This window comes from Mesoplodon densirostris, chromosome 20 (genome assembly GCF_025265405.1).
Source record: "Mesoplodon densirostris isolate mMesDen1 chromosome 20, mMesDen1 primary haplotype, whole genome shotgun sequence".
NCBI classification, from domain to species: Eukaryota; Metazoa; Chordata; class Mammalia; order Artiodactyla; family Ziphiidae; genus Mesoplodon; species Mesoplodon densirostris.
In genome coordinates, this window is record NC_082680.1 from 22,583,091 (window position 1) to 22,591,045 (window position 7,955).

The window sequence follows — 7,955 nt, forward strand, 5'->3', positions numbered from 1 at the left end:
CACCAGCTGACTCACTGTTCTCTGTACAGTCCAAATGTCCCCGTACTTGTCCAAACGCAGGACACTAGACCACCCCTTCTTGCCCCCTTAGTCATTTGAAGGCACCCAGCTGCCCAGCCACTCATTGCCAGGCAGGGAAAATGCTCGAAGGTGACATCACCAGGCACCTTCAGATCCACACCTTTCCTCCTCCACCAGGCACATGTTCCAGAATGATTTCCAAGTGATGGCCCCCCAAGGCACTCCCCACTCCAGGATGAGGGGGATCTTTGGCCAGCCGGTATGCAGCAATTAATTCGGTAAGGCCCCCTCCCCAGGGGAGGAAGCGGGGCTGGGGCTGTGAGGCTGGCCTGTGCCCTAATCCCTGTGGGAGAAACATCAAGCTCTATAAGGGATGTGTCGCTTGTTCTAACCTTTTTCCTGTTTTTGTAAAACTCCAAAACCCATTGATTTTCTTTTATCACTGATGGATATGTTTGCTAATTTGCTAATAATATTGCCTTCCACTGACAGGAAGGAACTTGTATTTGGTTACTTAATTTTCTTTCAGATTCCAGTCCCTTGGGAGGTGGAGGTGTCTTGACAGTGATTAATGGGACATTTTCTTGCTAAAGAGCGGGACTTCTCGTTTATGTCCGGGCTTTCTCTTTTGTTTACTCACTGCCCACCTCCTGAGACATTCCTCAGAGATTGAGACCAGCTCAGATGGGTGTTTAGAGATCAGGAAGGCACTTTTCCTCACCTGCTGTGCTGGTCTAAGCCCCATTCTCCACCTAACCGGAAAGGTCTGTGCTTATTTCCAAAGGACGGCTGTGTTGTGACCCATTGAAGGAAAAAGCAGTGAGTGAAAAAAAAAAGAGTTCTGCCGCTATTGGATTTAAACTGTGGTTGAGAAGACTGGGATATAGGATGGTGCTGGAAACTGAGATGTGGAAGCATTTAGATTGTGAAGCTGGGGGTCCCTTTCCAGGAATGAGGAGAAGTGGGAATCCCTAAAATGAGAATGATTTTTTTTCCGAGAGAAGTGAAGGTATTCTACCAGTTAGGACGGGACAAAGGTAAGTTGGGTGAGGCACTTTGTGTAACAGAACAAACCCTGAATTGGGGGCTAAAGGATTGGGTTTTAAGTCTCAACTCTGCAACTTACTAGCTTTGTGACCTCCGGGAATAACTTCCTTAAGTTTCATTTTGTCATCTATCCCGTAGGAATAGTAATGTATCAGGATGGTTTTACTTGCAGAGAACTGAAAACCCAATTCAAAATGGCTTAAATACTAGAGGAAATGATTTAGCTCATGGCTCATGAAAAGTCCATTAGTGGCCAAAGCTTCAGGCATGGTTTGATCAAGGGCTTGAACAAACCAAAAACTATGCATCTAGGAAAACAGTTCAAATACTGTATATATGATAATGAAAGTTAGTAATGCTAATTATTTAATAAAGTTTGTAAAGTGAAAATGATTTAAAAATTTGTGGGCCTCCCTGGTGGCGCAAGTGGTTAAGAGTCCGCCTGCCGATGCAGGGGATACGGGTTCGTGCCCCGGTCTGGGAGGATCCCATATGCCGCGGAGCGGCTGGGCCCGTGAGCCATGGCCGCTGGGCCTGCGCATCCGGAGCCTGTGCTCCGCAACGGGAGAGGCCACAACAGTGAGAGGCCCACATACCGCAAAAAGAAAAAAAAAAAAAAAAAAAAAAATTTGTAAAATGATAAAAATTTGTAAAATTAAAAATTTAAACGATAAAAAATTTGTTAAATTAAATTAAAATGATAAAAAAATTTGTTAAACTTTGTAAAAAAAAATGATAATAAGACTCCATCTTGGCTGAAAGATGCACACACCACCAGGAAGGACCCTGAGTCAGACTATGGGCCAAGCAAGACGATTGGCTGGAGACAACCCGGAAACTAACCCCATTACCTTAAAACCTGAGACTTCGAGCCACGTAGCAGAGCAGTTCTCCTGGGTTCCCTTACCCTGCTGCTCTCTGCCTGAGTGTCCCTTCCCAATAAAATCTCTTGCTCTGTCAGTACGTGTGTCTCCTCTGACAATTCATTTCTGAGTGTTAGACTAGAGGCCACTCTTGGGCCCTGGAAGGGGTCCCCCTTCCTGCAACGTGCTGGTGATGTTGATGAAAAGTAGCATCATCCATGAAGGATTAAAGGGAAGATGAGATAATTTAGCATATATGAGCATTCCCAACACCACCCCTAGCACACAGAAGATGCTCAAACATTAGTCAAATCTTAATTTGTGGTGAAATGTCCTAAATTAGCTTTCTATCGCTCTATAACAATTTATCACAAACTTAGCAGCTTAAAATAATGCCCATTGATTAGCTCACAGTTCTCTAGGTCGGAAGTCTGGGTATGGTGTGCCTGGGTTCTCTGCTCAGGGTCTCACAGGACCGAAATCAAAGTATGGGCTAGGCTTCATTCTTATCTGGAGCTCAGGGTCCTTTTCTAAGCTCATGCAGGTTATCAACAGAATTCAGCTTCTGGAGGTTATCGGACTGAGGTTTCTCTTCCCTTGTTGGCTGTCAGAAGGGTGCCACTCTCGGCTCCTGACAGGCTACTTTCATACTCCTTCAAAGCCAGCAGTGGAAAAAACTCCCTTGCATTGAATCCTTTTCATGTGTCGAATCTCTGTCTGGATCTCTCCACCCAGATTTAACGGGCTCACGTGATTACATCAGGCCCACCCAGATAATTTCCCTTTTGATGAAATCAAAGCCATCCAATTAGCAACCTTAATTACATCTGCAAAATCTCTTTTGTCACGTAACATAAAATCATCAACCACATGGGAGTGTTATCCCCTCATATTCTGAGGATCTGTCCACACTGAAGGTACCACGGTGTGACAATCTTGGAGGCCATTTTAGAACTCTGGCTACTACATGCTATTAGAATAAAAGCCCAGTTATGGTAACATGTTTTGGTCACAGTGCATGGCATAATAGGGGCACAGTAAATATTTGTTGAGTGAATGAATGGACATGGTACCCAAGGCCCTTCAGGATCTGGCCCATTCTTATCTTCTGCCAAATGATGCCCAACACACACACACACACACACACACACACACACACACACACAAACACAAACAGACACATCCACACTTCTAGGCCAACCCTGCAGACTCAGCTTCCCTAGCCTTTTTGCTCCTCCAAGCCAGGGTCAGGTAGCCTGTGCCAAAAACTGGTAAGTACCCTTATCATAGCATTTACTACAGGGTGGTATGATAGCCCATCCAGACACTGAGAACAGGGAAAGCAGGCTGGTTTGTAATGTGATGGGCCATCAATTTTGACACATATTTTTCCAAAGACTCAGACCTTCTAACACCAACCGCACCATTCAGCCTAGAATCCCTTAACACTATGCCAGTGACTTGACTGTAGATCCCGTTTGGCTTTAGAATTCTGCCTTCATTTACTTTCTCATCAAGTGAGAAGAGCTTAAGCAAAAGCACACAGTAAACTTCAAAAATGCCACGTGACTGATAAACGTAGGATGCCATATTATGGTTCCACATGAGGCAATGACATGGGAAGAGAGTTTTGCTTTTCAACCAGGTTTTCAAAGTCCTAAATGAACATTCACCTTCCTCTTTGCTTGCTACACCACCTGCAATTCTCCCTGCAACACAGGTAGTGATGGGGTAGCAATGAAGAAAAGTGCACACCTTATGAAAGTTTCTTCCTGTTTAAAACTCCATTTCCATTTCATAGAGAAATGTACTACTGGGAAACAATAGGCCATTAGTGTCGAGAGATTAGCGTGGTTGAGACTTAGCAGGAAATCCTGAACTGGACTCTCTGTTTTAGTTGTTTTATGAATTTGGATAAGTTCCTCCTCAATCTTAGACACTCCGCTAGGCTCTGAGGATAAAAAAAAAAGAAGAAATAGTTCCTGCCTTTGTGGAGCTACCAGTCTGCGGGTAGTGATAGAAATGGCGGAAGAAAAATGACATCTGTCTTGGCACGTATTAGAACAGAGGTGGTACAGTAGAGAGGAAGGAGCCGGAGGTGGCAGTCGACTCTCATTTTAGTATGAGTGGGTGTTTCCCAGGAGGAGGAAGAGAAAGGGAGTCCAGGCAGTGGGAACAGTTTTGAGCAAAGGTACAGAGGCCCAGAGTGGAAAGGGAGGAGGGAAGGGCTGGCATTGGTTGAGGGCCCACAGCCAAAGGCTCTTCACAGACCTGGGTGCTGCTCAAAGCTGGGCAGAGATCCGAGGAGGGCAGTGCATGGGGGCAATAGAACCATGGAAGCAGAGGCTCAACCTGTACCACTGGTCCGGCGAAACGCAGGTGCGGAAGTGGAGCAGCTTGCTGAGGAATGCCATGGGCATCGCCGGGGCAACAGCGCCGGAGAGCTTTTCAACTACCCCTCTTTGCTTACTTCCCCACAGTCTCAGCTTCCTTAGCAAGCTCTCTCCCTATTGAGAAAACCCGCCTCCACCTGAGTAGAGTGAAAGGCCCTGGTCTTATGCCAGCAAGGCGTCACCAGGAACAACAGGGACCTTGAGGGTGGCTTTGAGTCCTTAGAAAATGGCTGGAGAACTGACTGGCCCCAGCACCTCCACCCAAAGGAACGACCTGGAGCACGAAGTCCCAGGTGTGGTGACAACCTGGCCTCCAGGGTTGGGGAAATATACTCCACGTCTTGACGGATGGAGCCGTCAGGTCCACACTGGGGATACAGGGATGCATAGAGAATTGGAATCAGTTTTGCAGTCAGTAAACCACAGTCCACTCTCTGGCCACAGATGCTCACATGCAGTAATGCTCACCATCCTCCTCCAAGACCTGCAAAAGTTGCATGTAATTATGGCATCGGATGCTGTTCCAGCTCCAGGATCTGGCGACTAACAACAGGTCCCAAGGTGCTTCCTCTTGATCCAAAGGCTTATGAGCTAAAAATAGAAGTAATCTTCCTCCCACACACTGAACATACAGTAAGGAAACAAGCACAGGGTAACTACAATGAACTCTGCCATCTGAAGAGGGGAAAGATGGGAAGTCACAGGCCTTTGACGATTCTGAAATCTCACAGTACACACGCTACCCCTTTCCCACACGCTGGTCATGGTCAGGGCCATGGTCACGGTCATGGTCATGGTCATGGTCATGGTCACGGTCATGGTCATGGTCATGGTCATGGAGGTGGCTCTCCCCTCCATTGTTCTCCTTGGCTTTTGGCTCCTCCCACTGGGACATCTTCCTTTCCCATCACCCTCCTTCACCACTTCTGATGAGGGCACAGGAAAATGTGCGACACCCTCAGCCTATAAAGCCCTGGGGACCCAGAGGCCTTTTACAATTTTGAGTAACTTTAATTTAGAATCTTTTAGTTCAGCCTGAGGCCAGTTTTGCCTCACACTTCCTTTAAAAATGTTCCTGGGGTTACTTTGGATCTGATTTAAATCCACTCTATTTCACCAATTCTTTTTGAGACATGCCAGACTCTGTAGACTTTTTCTCAGCTACTTCTGATACTCATGCTGCTATGGGACAGAATCTTTAAAGTTCCTAGAAGCCCTCTTGTCCCGCTGAGAGGGTATACTAGGCACTGCTTTAATTCGTTCAAAGGTCTTATAACCACAAGTTTGATTTGTGTTTTACTCTAAGCTTCTGTCTTTTTGGCAGTGCCTTGAGTTTGATCTTTTACTGGCTTGATTCACTGGAGATAAGAAAGTTTTCTTTTCCATTCTGGCCTGTTCCACACCCTCTATATTCCCTTTCAATTCAGCTTGCAAACTAGCCAGTTCTTTCTTTAGTAGTAGACATTTGCACGTTCTCCCTGGAAATCGCATTGCTCATATCTAAAAGTTCACAAGCTACATTTTCTGTCTTCCAACCTACGACCGGCAATGGTTTTACCAATTGTTTTGCATTATTTAAAATGGAGGGGCTTCCCTGGTGGCACAGTGGTTGAGAGTCCGCCTGCCAATGCAGGGGACACGGGTTTGATCCCTGGTCCGGGAAGATCCCACATGCCGCGGAGCAACTAAGCCCATGTGCCACAACTACTGAGCCTGCGCGCCACAACTACTGAAGCCCATGTGCATACAGCCCGTGCTCTGCAACAGGGGAAACCACCACAAGGAGAAGCCTGTGCACCGTGACGAAGAGTAGCCCCTGCTCGCCACAACTAGAGGAAGCCCGTGTGCAGCAACGAAGACCCAATGCAGCCAAAAATAACTAAATAAATTAATTAAAAAAGAAAAACTTTGAGGTATAATTAACATAGAACATTATATTAAAAAAAAATAAAATGGATCATCGTTTTTCTAGACTTCTCCAGTTTTCGGGCCTCTGCTTGTTGTCTGGTCAAGAGAGCAAATGGAAGTGCACAGGGCCTCTAAAGGCCTAGGCTTGAAACAGGCATTCTACCACTTCTGCTGCATCCTGCAGGACAGAGCAAATCACAGGCCGACCTGTTCAGAGTGAAACTATGAAGTGACAAGGCAAAAGGGCGCAAATACAGAGAACCATTAACTGGGGACTTCAGTGCACTCAATCAACCTCAGAGAGACCAATAATCTATTTTACTAAAGTCAGTGTGCTTTGTTACAACACCGTTGTTTGTAACCTAATACTCCTCTGGTGTGCCCAGCAATGTGCCTGTGACCTTGCTCCTATTTCCAAAATAAAAAAGAAGAAGCATTGTCCCCAGGCAAACACATCCCACCTCTGACAAGCCTCTCTCTGCTCCTCGAGCTTTTCTCCATATTGGACCCGGCCTTTGGTGGAGAAAAGGATCCTGGCAAACATGAGTGTCACCTTATACACATTACGATGTGTATAAAGTGAACAGCCTTCTGCCGTAGGGAAATCTGACCCTTCAAAGATTCCAAAATAAAAATAAACAAACAAAAGCCATTGTAGTCCCTATTGATAATGCCATTTTTTAAAAAGCAATAATTTGTCTCCAGAAGACACTCAACTGGTTTTCCACTCAAAGCCAAGTGAGTGCCCTCACTTGCCTTTAATGGCAAAACGTTTAAAAACTGAGTATTTTTAGAAAACTTTTACTAAGGTCCTCTGTTATGGGCTGAACTCTGTCCCCCGCCACCTCCCCAAATTCATACGCTGAAGTCCTAACCCCGAGTACTTCTGAATGTGACTTTTTTGGAGATATGGTCTTTAAAAAGATAATTAAGTTAAAAGGAAGTCATTAGTGTGGGCCCTAATCCAATATGACTAGTATCCTTATGAGAAGAGGAAATTAGGACACAGACATGTACGGAGGAAGGACCACGTGAAGACACAGGGAGGCCAGTGGCCACCTATAAGTCAAGGAGAGAAGCTTCAGGAGAAACCAATCCTGCTGCCACCTCCATCTCAGACTTCCAGCCTTCAGAACTGTCAGGATGTGACTTTCTTTTATTTAAATCACCCAGTCTGTGGTACTTTATTATCGCAGCCCTAGCAAATTCATACGCTAAGATGTTGTTGACTTTGGGCTCTTTTGGCTCACTTTGAGTGCACAAAAGTTTCCTTGTCAAGGTAGATAGCAGAGTTTACTCTTACGAATAACAATTTTATCGAGCACTTATTATTTGCCAAGTACTGTGCTTACATGAATTTTATCCTCAAAACAATCCTATAAGGTGTGTCTGACTTTTTAGATGGGAAAACTGAGCCTTAAGTGACTAAGAGGTTAAGTGATAGAGCCTGAGTCTCCCCACCGGCAGAACTGGGATTTCACCCCTCTCCGCTGGAAGAGACCTGGGCTTTAAAGTCAGATGGATTTGAGGTCAAATCCTTGCTCTGCAAATTACTAACTATGCTGCCTTGAGTGGTTTACTTAACTACTCTGAGTCTTAGTGTCCACATCTAAAAAAATGGCCACAGTGCACAGGTTATTGTGATGGTTCAATGGTGTAACTCATGCCTACTAAAATCTTTAAAGAAGCCTAGCACAATTCTTATAATATGTCAAGGGCTCAA